Below are 13,661 nucleotides of genomic sequence, written 5' to 3'. Positions count from 1 at the left end.
GGCTGCTGCAGCCTACAAGCCAGGGATCATTTCTGCTTTGCAAGACTCAGAGGAGAGGAAGGGAAAAAAGCTAGGAAGGAAAAGCTACGGTTTCATTATTCCATGCTAGCAGGATAACAGAATACATTTCCTTTAATACTAAAATGTGTCATTTGAGAAAAGATCCTGCTGTCTGATCAAGCTCTCCATTAGTTATTTTTGCATGTGCATGCACAAATCCAGCAGCTAAGCCTACAGCACTGCTGTATATTGGAAACAAGAAAATGCTGCAGGGTGTTTCTAAAGAATAGCAATTTGGAGGTTGTGGGTGGTTTGTGGGTGTAATAAAAAAGCCTGCATACCGAGGCATCTGAATTAGGCTTCTCTTTAGGCTGCTTACAGTCTCTATCAAGATTGTTAAGAACCTGATTCTGCCATCCTTATACTCACCTACTAGCATTTGCTCCTGTGAGCAATTTTATTTGTGCCACCCCTTGTATCCAGGGCCCTAACAACAGAAGCTCAGCAACAGTGTGGCTGAACGCAAGTGGAAAAACACTGAGCTTTACCGTATGTACCAATGCACCCCATATTTTTAGCAACTGCTGAAAGCTGAGATCTGTTGGTCACCAAACCACGGCACATGGGTGACACACCGCCTGCGTCATCCCTCCATGTTGTTGACCATCCCAGAGACTGGCAAGACCACCATGGTCTGCATCAGCAGAGGGTACAAACCACAGAGTTGCTCTCTGTGTGACACCAACTCACATCGTCCCCCTTCCCCTCATGCTGGAGCATCGGCTTGATGCCCTGTTGACCCTGGGGGCTTCCAGCTACTCCCACCCATGGCAGTCAGCCACAGCCACCACCACCTCAGGACCCTCAGTAGCTCTTATCTTCATGGTTGGGTGGTTTTGTTTTGTTTTGTTTTGAGGGTTTTCTTCGTTGGGTTGGGGAGGTTGTTTTGCAAAACTCCCTCCTCTTCTACCTCAGGCTCCTTGTTCTTGCTCGGCTTGAAGGATGTTGCAGGACATCATCTGAGTTCCTTGCACCTCAGGGAGGCAGACTGCTGCCAGGCTGCCGGCTCATGACCCATGGGCAGCCAGCCCACCACACAGGCAGCTGACTCCAGGCTTGCCTAATCTGGTTGATCGGAGGAAAAAAAAAACCAGTCTTTGTGTTCCCTTGAGCTAAAGTTTCGCCTGGCTTTTAACTGCAGTAATAGCACGCTTTATAGCCTCCGCGCTCCCACTATGCATCAGTGCCGGAGTGGTGCAGAAGCCAGCTCAGCCTGAACCGTTATTTCAAGAGCACGCCTAGCAAGTTCCCCCATTCGTTTATAGCCCTAATTTGCTAATGGAAAGTTAATCATTGGCTTGAAACTGTGCAAAAATGTTAAGGGAAAGAATCACAAGATCACAGGAAGAACTCTAATGTGTTTCCTAGTACGTCCCTTTCATTTGCCTCCACAGATTGTGGCTCTAAATACCTCGGGGTGAAATGTGTCTGGGCATTTCAACACCTAGCAAATATTAACTACCTCAGAGCAGGCTCGAACAAGCAGGCTTGGGGGGTGCCTTTGTGCTGCAGCCTGCAAAGTCGGGAACCCGAGGTCTGTGGAAATAGTCACTTTCCAATTCTGCCCTTTGTTTCTGTAATTTTGTGAAAGACCAGCTTTGGACAGAGTAACACCACAAAAGCACTCACAACACCCAAGGACCCTCCAGTGCTTGACAAACATTACTTCATTAAGCTTTATGATGCCCTTCCAAGGTAATTATGGCATTGTTATCCCTTCCTGCTTTTAGAAATGGGGAAATTAGGGATTCTCAGAGAGTAATGCAGAGCCAACTGACTTGTGATCTCCATCAGTTCTCTGCAGATCCTCTCATCGCTACCCAGCACTTCTGACCCGTGGTGCAGAGGAACCCACCTCTAGCTAAGAAAGCTAAACACACTGCTAGTTGAGCTATTTGTAAAAAGAGGGGGGGGGGGGGGGGGGGGGGGGGGGGGGAAGAAAGAATCTGTATTCAATAACACTGAACACTTTTCCTTCCAAAATCTGCTTTTCCTGCTCCGAAGCAATAACGCATTGACTACCCATCGGAAGCAAACATGTGAATGGCAACCCCCACGTGAGGAAGCTGAACAGGTAGGATTACTTATAGGTATGCTTCCTTTACGTCCCTCCCTAGCATTCATTACTGTCCTTCCCAAGGGCATAGTGGATCATGGACTGGATGGACTATATTAATATGTACTGATTTTAGTGACCTATTTGGTCAAAGGAAATATGAGAACAAATCTGCAAAGACTTTAAATGTCCTTCTTGGTGGACTAAGGGGACTAGGTTTGTGGATAACACCTGATAATGTATTTATCCTGCAGTAAAAACCAAAGTCTCTTTGTACCTTCCTTTTTTCCAAGTGGTGTTTTCTAAAATGGGAATGATACACAGCTGGTTAAAAATGCATATGGCAAAGGGAGAGAAAAATGAAATTCTGGTGTTTATGCAGAACGAGCAAGTGGAGAGTGTGGAAGTGCTACATGCCTGTTGGTAATTTATCTGGGAGGTTAGAGGGTTTTTGGGTGTTTTTTAGAGAATATAATCTGGCCACCCATAGAGAACAAACTCGAACCCTGGTGGGCGGGCTTGTTTGCCTCACAGCAATGCAGCTGTGCTCTTTAAGGAGAAGCATCCCATAGGAATATAGCCCACAAAGCAAAACAGGCTGGCCTTTTTATTTCTTCAGATTTGAACTGTTTGAACAAGCAGGGTGGAAAAAAATACAGAAAGAAGAAAGTGTACCAGAGACAGGGTATTTCACACCGCCGTTCAATGTCCGGAGCCCCAGCTCAGCATACGTCTCAGACTGTGGATGGTGGTGCTCCCGCCCACAGCATCCCTATGTCACCCCTGAAGCCCCTGTTCTGTAGTCATATCCCTGCCTGCAACTGCCCTTGGTATGTGTCCAGTGAGATGTTTGTCAGTGAAACAGCACAGCCTCAGCAGCCTCGCCAGTTCTCCCTCCATCAAGCAACCAGTTTTCTGTCTGCAGCAACACGCAATGTGGAAGAGTGGCTTCAGAATGTTTGCATTTCAGCTGTTTGCTTTACTGATTTGGTATAAATTACACTGATTTCTAGCAAACCAGAATGCTTAAAAAATTAATGAGGCAAGAGAAGAGCGGTATACGTAAATGCCAGGGAGCAACCTGTGCTTCTGTCGCTTATGATTGTATTTTACTGTATTATGAAAGCTTCCGTTGAGGAACAAACTTCTCCATGATGTACAAGTTTTAAGACCCTGATAAAAATAAGATTGGATACAATGGCCAAGAACTAGACACTTAAACAAACTGAAACCAGGCACATACTCACAAAAGAGTAATTATCTTCTCTGTACCGCTGTGCTCCTGTCTCTCTGGTGAGCCACGCAAGGTGGCATGAGAGCAATCGTCTTACTCTCTCTCTGGATTTCATGGCAGTTTCCCCAGATAGGACTTCAAAGAAACAATTAATGGGAAGCTTATCCCTGAGAAGGCTTTATTTGTGGCTAAGCACTGGGCACTGTCACTGGTCTAAGTTGACGGTGCCTCTCCCAGAGCATGATGACATGGTTAGGTGAGGGCACATGGGCCACTGCCCATGTCCTGAGCCAGATGGAGCAGAGTGAGCTGCAGTTCAGAAGCTGCATTGACTTGGATCCCAGCCCTATAAAGTACCTGATTTGTTCACCAACTGTTTTTCAGGACCACGTCTAGTTTTGTTACGTGGTCTAGGGGTTTGGAGGTAACCTTTGTACTTTAATGCTCTGTATACTTCTGCAACAATTGCTCCTGGAGAACTTCAGTGTCTTTCTGCAACACATATTCAATACAGCGTTCAATCCCATCTGCCTGTATAAAACACTCATAAACACGTTAAGTACCTGCTGGTTCATTTCTGTAGGTAGCAGCCCCCTCCCGCTAGGGACCAGTCACTACTTAACATACACATACCAACACCACGTAACATATTCTTTCCATAGGTCATGAAGAATTATGTTGAGGGAGCTTTTGTCTTAGACCTAAACAGTAAATCAGTAAATGCCTTTTCTCAATTCTAAGATCAGTACAAAGTCACAATCATAACACTAGAAGCCATTTCTCTGACTGAGATGTGCCATAATCTACAAGAGGTACAAATGCACGGCACCCTCTCATAAGAAGTCCCTCAGAAGTAGGCAGTCCAGATGTGCTGGCTCTGGGTGTGACCAGCCAAGAAGGCACACCAGCATGGAAAAATATCTCCTGGTTCATAGCTTTATCTCATGCTTTGTTCCAGCTGCTGCAGTGCTGGCTGAAGAGGTTGCTGTCCCTCACACGCTGTGATTGCCAGTGCAGGGGATCAGGTGGGTCCTCTTGAACCTCTTTCCATCCAAAGGAGATGAAATTGCAACAGTTGCTGGGCAGAGTAATCAGCTGGTTGTAACTGAGTATGGTGAGAGACTGCTGCTCTGGGAGGGCTGTAGTCTCTGGCAGTGGTCAGTGGGGAACACAGCTGCTGTGGCAGATCCCAAGCTATGTGGATGCATGAGATAAAACTCTGGTGTCTGTAGGACTGGTTTTCAGCTGAGAAGTGCTCCAGGCCCAAGGTAGCTCTTTATACACTGCTTCAGTGTTGGCAAAAAGACTTGGATCAAGTAAGACTTGGGTCTAAAGAAACCTAGTTTTGATAAACCATAGTTACATTTTAATTACGTCCTCCTCATCTCAACTTTCTAGAGATTTTTGTCTTTTATTTTATGGTAGGGTGTCAGCATTACTGCACAGGTGGTGTACCTACCTCTGAATTTAATTTGTTCTCATCTCATAATTGCATCCCAGAGGAAACAGCATACTACAGACAAACACAAGAGTACAGTCGCTCTTCCAGGTCTGTCGTGTGCTCTGGCAGAAAGAGGCCTCTGCAGGTGCTCAGTTACCCCTAGAGCCCAAGTTGTTTGCTTGATCTGATCACAGTTCCCAGCCCTTCCACTTGAAGACATCTGACCATATTTCTGGCACATGCAACAAGCCTAGAGGGAGATGGGTGCTTTAGATTGAGACTAGGTAGTTACACTACACAGATATATGAGCTGCTCAAATGCTGCCAGAAGTTTCCTGCAGACTTGTTGCTAATGTCTGACCTGCTGTCTGGATTCAGCCAGGAGGAGATGTTTGCAAATGTGGGTGGTGGTTGCCAATTCAGGTCTCCTTGGATTTAGGTGATGAGCAGAGATGTTCAGCTCTTCTAGCAGACCTATGTCCAGGTGTCCTTCTGAACTAGATAACCATTAATTGTTCAACTAGGGAGGTGCTAATTGCCATGTTGTTACAGCTGCTGCTGACTATTTCAGGCTGTAGGCAAACAATCCCACGGTGCCTTCTGCCCCCAAGATGGTTTCATGCAGATTGCTACAATGCAAGAAGCCTTTGCTATGGAAAAAAGTCCATCAAAAGCACCAGTGGGACATAAGGGGAGTGAAGGCCCCCTCATGTTTGCTGGACTTGTTTTGGCAAGAGGTGGTTAACCAGCCAGAAGGAAGGTGAGCCGTGGGGGGGTGTGAGCTGCACTGGCACCTGCTGAGTCTGTGTAACAGCTAAAGGGCACATGTCTCATCTTTCTCAGTTATTTTTTAGCCTTGTTGTTTGAAGATGTGATGCTTCCAGTAATAAGCTTTGGGGGCCTCTGTGCCGTTTGGCGGGGAGGGGAGAGGAGAGGACTATAGCAGTGTGCATGCACAGGGCTTGCTGCTTGGGCCTGCTGCTGCAGCCCCAGCTGTTCTCTGGCCACAAATTGACCTGCAAGTGCTGCTTTTAGTGTGTTTTCCTTTCCTCTCTGCTGCCACTGCAAAGCCCTAACGAGCAGTGTGTATCTGAAGTGTTCATTTTGGCCTAATGGTTTCTTAATCCTTAGCAGGCGGGTAGTGGGAGGGGAGGTGTGTGTGGGGGCAATGTGCTGACATTATACTAGCAGCAGACAGCTCTGTCCTCAATACCTCAAGGTACTCTAAATTAATGCTGATAAAGCTGGCAGCCTATGCTAATCCTCAACTAAATGCATGAAAACTGATTAATAAAACAAAGCTTCAAGCTCCAGCAGCTCCTGCATTCAGGTCACTGACCCTATTTTAAGAAATGGACTTTTGTGCTTGTACATTGTTCCTGGGGTGGGGAGGCAGAAGTGACAACCAGGGCCGTGTGCTGGTGGTCTCTGGCATGGCATGGCATGGTTTCTCCTAAGTTCTTCTCCTCCAGATGGAAAAAAAATTGCCTTTATATATTCTTTTTACTAAATTCTCCACTTAGGTCCTATTAAATGTTTCCTGATGTTTTGTACTAATGTTCTCATTATTTAGTAGTGACAAAAGAATATATTTTGTTTCCAGGAGAGCAAAAGCCTTATTTTCTAACTGTGTTTATCTCACTTGGGAGTTTATTCTAAATGCAGTGCTATTAAGACTGAATAAATTTAAGCCAGGAGTGGTTTATGACATGCTTAAAGTGTATCTCTAATTTGTTTATACTGGTGAATTGGGCAGGAGGTAAAATGCATATTACTTCTTCTGGACACAATCTGAGGGCTTAGCTATATCTAATTCAGCTGAAGCTGATGAAGTATTTCAGTCCAAGAAGCAGAGACCTCTGCATTAAGGAACTGCCCTCAATGGGAGGGCAATGGGAGTCCTTCTACTAATGCATTCAGGGTGTTGGATGTGAGAAGCAGGGGCGGTGCTGTCTTGCTGCTGCTGCCATGGACTTGCACCCACAGAACAGCCAGGAAATAATAAATAGCTGTAGGTTTGCTGTATTGCAAGACCAGCATGTTCGTCACATACTCCTTAGGAACTACCCTCGTGGTTGGCTGCTTTGCCGTGATTAAGCCGCAAAGAATTCAAAGATCCCACCAAGCTCAGTGCTGGGATTTGCCTTTATCCTTTTAAGAGGGCTGTTATTATTATCATGTTCTTTGCCAGGACAAATTTGGTCAAAAGATTGCAGGCTGCTGTCCCATCCCAAACAATTCAAGTTTGTAACCCATCAACATGGGCTCCCTCCATCCACCCCTTGGCTCTCACCCACACCTGTCTCCTGCAGGGTCAACTGGAGCTTGCAAGCAGATGTGGCATGGGGGACTCTCCAAGGGTTAAATGCAGAAATTTGCTGGCCAGAACTTATATCAGTTGAAGGCCAAGCCTGCCTTCCTGAGCTGTTGTCTTGGCAGAGATGCCCTACCTTCTCAAAATGTTTGAAGGCACGCATTATTCCTGAGCTGCTCGAGCATGGGAATTCACAACCATCTTCTTCAGCCTTTGCAGGGAACTGTAAGCTGCAATCTGGATTCTCTGCAATGCCCTCTGAGCACAAAGCCTTGCGCCAATGCCTAATGCTCGCTCCCGCTGCAGACCGAAGGATACATTTGCAAGCAACAAATGCACAGAAAACATTCATCTCCTATGCAGTTTATAGATGCCACTTAGCATCCCAGGCTCTGACTTCCAAGTGCATTCTTGCTTCAGTGTGAAACCTGTGACAGAAAATTGGATTTCACTGAAGTATGAGGTGTTCAAAACACTCATTGCTTCTGTCTCACTTGAAAAATGGCTCCCTCACAGCCCCAAGATATATTAATATCCTTCCCCTGTCACTTCCCCCAAGTTCAGCTACAATAAGAATGAAATTCAGTGGAAGTTGCAAGTACCAGATCATCTTTGTCAAGAGATGGCAACAAATCATTATGGAGCAAGTTACATTTAATCAGCATTTTGCAGACTCACAGGCTGGTTCCCCCTCCACCCCATCCCCCTTCTCTGTAAAGTAGAATTGAGTTCATTTCAAAACTGGATGAACCTTCTGTGTTTGCTTAGTCTGGTGTTGATGGGGAAGCTTGCGCTAAAATAAGGCTGTGCTCGTCCTGAGCTCGAACAAAGGAAATTGAGAGACCCGAGGGGTCTGTGCAAGGGAGGAAGCACATCTCTGTCTGATGCTGCATAGAGCTTGTCCCACGCTCTCCCCGGGCACTGGAGATTTCACTCTGTGCTGCTGTTCATGGGGACAGCGTGCAGTCTCTTGAGGAAGCCGTGGTGCATCTCATGTTGCTCTGTCAGAAGTAAAATCTAAATTAAGATGGAGGAGGTGGTGGGTTTCTAGCTGAGGAGAGGAACAGAAAGACTTGCCTCTGAGAGGAACATAACCAGCAGGGCTCTGTAGAAGGATTGTAGGACTTGCTAGACATTTCTTTTTTAAACCTACAAAATCTGAAAAGCAAATTAATAGGCTCTTTGAGTCATTCTGTGAAACCCGTAGCAAGCTGTGAAATTTTACTCAACAGCTAAACTTCTGTATAAGTTGTTTGGGCTATTTTTCCCCCATAGAGAGGGAAAAAGAGAGAGCAGGAAGGTATGAACTGGGAAGGACTAATGCCGGAAGAGAGAGACTCTCTGCCACAGTCGAATTTCATTCTGCTCCAGCATTTTAGTGGAAAACCCATGAATAGCTTCAGTCCCAACAGGTTTAAGTGAGGGTCTGTACGTGATGCAGCAGTTTTGCACCGGACAGCTACACAGAGTGGTGTGAAGGGTCATCTTAAAAAGTTAACACCTGGCACAAAGGGTACAATGACATACATCTATGTGTGTGTGCTGCATCCTCTGGGAGAATCAGGGCAGTGAAGAAAGGGGCTCTGGATAGAGGAAAATGAACTGATTCATGAGTGGGTGTCTCTGTTTTATGCTACTTTACATCAAATCACCACTGTAATATTTGGGCTATTTCACCAGATCAGAATTTTGAGTGTCATATACCACAAATCATTTTGCTGATGTGCTAGAACTTCTGCTAGAATGAGAAATAATGAGGCATGGTACTGAGTTCCAGTGAAGATCTCCTTGTATTTCCTTGGGATACCAAAACAGGGACAGGGACTAGCTCCTGTTCCTTTGCCGGTTTCTTACATCTTCTCTGTCTCCACGCCCTTCTTTCTTTCAGGAAATCAGGCTTATCTGAGGGTCACTCAAGCATCCTCAGGTAGAGCTCTCACAACTGACAAGCTGTCCCCATTTTGTAATTTCTTTCCTTTCCCCAGACCCATCTTCCACTTAAATTCACTGCAGTACCAAAGAAACCTCATGTTCTTCAGAAAGGCTTTGTGTGGTTGTTTTGGGGCTAGCACTGACAGTGAGTCTGTGGTTTTCAAAACTTCCCAAGGGGCCTGGATGCTCTTGCATGGGGAATCTGTATTACTTGGGCTCTGATATATCCCAACCCCAGACCTCCACATTTTTTTTAGAAAGTGAAACTGTTTTCAGGGGAAAAAAAAAAAATTCTACTGAAGAGACAAAGTAACATCTTCTGTGCTCAGGGCAAACTTCTCCTCTCGGATCAGCATGACAGATTGCATATCGGGTTGGGAGCAGCTCAGACATATGGGGAGCGGGGTGGAGACCTGTTTTCCATGCAGCATGCATGTAACCCTACAACGCTGGTGTTAGTGTGGCAAGACAGTAGTCATCCCCTTGAAGTTGAATAAGAATTCAGCAACTTCAGTGATTACTTGAAATGCTTGAACTGGCGAGATTAATCCAGTATTTCAACCTCCAGACCCCCAAGTTCATGCACGGGATTTCTAGTACTCATTATGTCCTATACTGACTGAATGCAGGAAATAGGCAAAGCCCAGCCTTTCTGCTGTGACAAGGTCACAGAAATCCGAGACAAAACAAGATCTGTTCCACACTTTTATGTAAGTAAAATCCAAATTTATTTAAAGCAAAAAAAGAGCAAGGGTTGGAGAATGCCTCTGTTCTTTTTCTCTCTTGTTTGTCCTATTATACTTATTATTCTGCTTGCCTGCATGACATCTGTAGGAGTCCAGCTCCTATCCCAGGGGGACAGCAAATCTTTCCTGGTATGATACAGAAACATAGTATTGGAGGATTCTTTAATCCAGATGGAACTGGTTCAGTTTTAAATAAGTCTGAGGAATAATGCTGTTCAGTTAACATAGAAAATGTTTATCCTCTGCTATCAATAGCTTTGTCCCTTTCACATATATCATTACAGCATTTCTGTGCTGTACATAAGGCTTGCCCTTACATGTGGGGGGAAAAAAAAATTCTTGTAAAAAATGTATTTTATTCCACTTGTATCCTTCAACTTACTCTAATAAGGAGTATTAATGTCATGAACATTATGTACTGTGGAGTTCAAGCAGTCAGCATGAAATGCCACATAAGTGTAGGTAACCGGGTCCAGTGCACTGACAGCCATGTTGGTGTCTGCTGAGAACCCGAGGGTTAAAGGATGCTTTGCTCCTGACACTCACCCCTTCTGGAGGTCTCCTCATGTCGCACAGGGGTGAGAAAGGACAAGGGTTTCCCTGTTTAGTTTAATGAGAACATGCAGTTCAGGGCTAGTGCTTTCCACCTAAAGGTTTTACCAGAACCTGTGGCAGATTTCCCTTCAGCACCTCCTGGCTGTCTGCCCCTACTTTGCCCCTCTCCCAGGGCTGGGGGAAGAAAATGTACCTATGTTTCAGCCACTGCCAACATAGTATAAAACCACCAATCACTGGTTTGCATCAGGTCTGTGAACCAGGGTGGCTAAAGGATGGTCATACAGCTTGGTCTCTTGCCTTTCCTGCAAGAGAAATAATGCTTGTTAGGATGGCAGCTGGGGAAAGGAATACCTTTAAGCCTTGCATCTAAATCACTCAGACTTTGGCTTTAATCACTCCTCCAAGGGGCTGAGTAGGAAGTTAAAACAGCTGGAGTCACAATTTCGGTGGTATTTCTGAAGGTGATTAGTCTCTCATTTGTGGGATTTTTTAAAGTGCCTAAGTATATCCTGTGATAATTCAAAAATGTTAGCCATGTATCCATTACAGACAAGGGAAAACATTTTTTTTTTTCCCCAAAAAGCCAGCTGAGCCTTAAATCAGAGCAACTGATGTGACATGTTTACATTTGAGGGGGAAAAAAAAGTATAATTACTGAAAAAAACCAGTGTCTTGGCACCACTGTCTTCTACTGGGAAACTCAGTACCTGAAAGACCCCAGAACCTCTCTTGTGTGGGGGAGATGCTGCCATGTTGATGAGCTATGGCTTGTGGGGAAATAAGTCCAAGAGAGAAGTCTTCAAATTACCCTGAGTCTTGTGTTAAGAAAAACAAAAGCAGCCTCATGTATTTCTGCAAAAAAAGGATGGAAACATAGTTATAGGGAAGGTGGGAGTTGGGGGAGATGAGAGCTATGAAATGCATTTATTTCAATCTTGTGAAGTACCATAGCATATCGAAGCACTTCAGTGAAAATCATGAGAGATAGATTTTGACACAAATGTGTCTTCTGAATCAGCTAGATGCACGTCTCCCTGCCAACATTATTCATAGGTGAACTTTGAGAAGTGCTAGCCTCATCAAAATGAAAAACCAGATCACTTCTTCCCGTCTCCAGACAAGCTAAGCTCTGAAGGAAAATATATCGTTAGATGCAAGAATATGAACTTGGATGAGCATATAGGACTGGATGGACCTCCAGAGATCAGCTACTGATTTTTTTTTTTTTTTTTCTGAGAGTCTGGGTAAGTCTACAAGGAAAATGTAATTTTGTGTTACTGAAGTATAATAAATTTATAATTTCTTCCTATTTCACACAGGCCCTAACTTTACCAGCTACTGTTGCAAAAATAACTGGTGTTCATAACTGAGAATTTAAATGGAATATGAGGTGCTATAATCCATCCGCACACTCAGCTTTTCTTGCATACTGTGCAGGAGGCTTATCCAGAGTAGAGGCAGAACATCTCTTCTAACGCCACAAGGATCCATTGTGCTGTTGTAAAGCTAAGGTAAAACAAACAAATTACGCAGTTTCTAGCAGTGTCAGGCAAAACTTCCAGCTTGTTATTTTTCCCTCCTCCAGTTTTCCAAATGGGTATTTTCTGAGGAGTTACTACCAAATGTAACCTACAACCACACTGGTCAAAATGCTGTTGCGCTGCTCAAGTGGCACAGAAAGCTGTGTTAGTGGTGTGAAAGAAGATGAGGGGGGAACTGGGCAGATGGAGATCAAATCATCAGGAGCTTGAACACCATCTACAGCTACTCTGGCCTGAGAGGATTACCACCTAGATTAAAGGAAAACGAGCTCTATCTTCGCCTTTCTGTATTATGTTGTGATGTTGGCGAGATTTGTGTCTATCTGCACTTATAACACTGTCACTTATTTTTTGGATGTTTCTGTGGAAGACTTATAATAGAAGGAGCAAAATAAGGAAATATAGGATTATCTTTTGAACTCAGTCCTCAGCTCAACAAAGGAATATATCTTAAAATTATTTAGGTAGATTTTCAGTCTGCAAGATAACCTATTTTGCCAAGAAATTGTAGCATTCCCAGAATACTTAAATTTGATTCAAAACCCACAAAATCGTGCTCTGATGTGGTGCAGAGGAAGGTTTTTAAGATTCTCTGCTCTGATGCTCACATCCAGAGTGGACCCTTAAGTAGCTAATGTTTACACAAACAACCAAGCTTCTTGGCTAGCTGTTGCCCATTGGGCACACTCTGACCTCTGGCAAGGCTCTCCTGGCCCTCCGGCACACACCCTCCCAGTCAAGCCTTGACCGTAAGTCTGAAACTTAGTAAACTTCAGGCTGTTTCACCAAACCTAAAGAAAAGCCATGTTAGTTGTCGGTACCAACAAACCTCTGTTCCTTCAAAACCACGTCTAGGAGCAACGCCCCATCGCCCCTGCCTCTGCTGACGCTCGCGATAAAGAAGAAAAACATTTTTCTGTTGACATCAGCAAGGCAAGGAGTGGGCCCAGCTTCATTCACACCCACACGGTATGTTTAATTAGAAACTATTTTCTTCTAAGAGCAGGCATTTGAATTTCTTGAGATGTTGCAAAGAGCTTCAAGAAGGAGTTGCCGAAGGGTGGAGGTGTTTCAGGTAGGAGGAGGCAAATAATGGTTGGAGAAAAAAAAATATAGTCTCAGATCAGGGTAGTTCTGTAGTGATCCATAATCAAAGGCAGTTTGCATGTTTTTCAGACTTTTCAGAAGTGTTTTCCATTCCTTTCAGGATAAATTTGACCATAATCTGGCTAAATCTGTTTTCTAACCAGAGTTAGCATGAGTCAGGATTCCTCTGTGCCAGGGAAGATACTGCAGCTATGAGGAACAACCACCTTGCACTGAAACTCTCTTTCCTTTAGATGTCCCATTCTAGCCTGCCACGGACCTCTTCCACTGTGTGCTTTCAGTCCCGTTCCCAGGGAAAATAGTTATTTATTAGTGTTGTAAAGAGAAGGTTTGTAGTCAACTTAATTAGCAGAGTCTGTGTCCATAGTCGGCTTATCACTTGGCCATCAGGATTTATGAAGGAGACATTAACCGCTTGCCTTGCATGTGCAGTTAGATGGAATTACTGCAGATTACAGCCCATGTATGACAGTTTAATGGCGGTGGTAAAATGCAGTTGAAGTCAGAGATTTCATGAGAGCTGTCCTAATTCATGCCCTAATGACGTGCTTGGAAGTTTGCCTTTGCAAGTACCCTCCCAGCTTGCACAATGTGCAAAACACAGAACTGGGGGCTGAAAGTCAATCTCTGAACACTGGGAGGTCCTAGGCATTAATGAAAACCCCCTCCTTA

This window comes from Strix aluco, chromosome 4 (genome assembly GCF_031877795.1).
Source record: "Strix aluco isolate bStrAlu1 chromosome 4, bStrAlu1.hap1, whole genome shotgun sequence".
NCBI classification, from domain to species: Eukaryota; Metazoa; Chordata; class Aves; order Strigiformes; family Strigidae; genus Strix; species Strix aluco.
The sequence above is the reverse complement of the archived record's forward strand: the minus strand, read 5'-3'. Positions refer to the sequence as shown.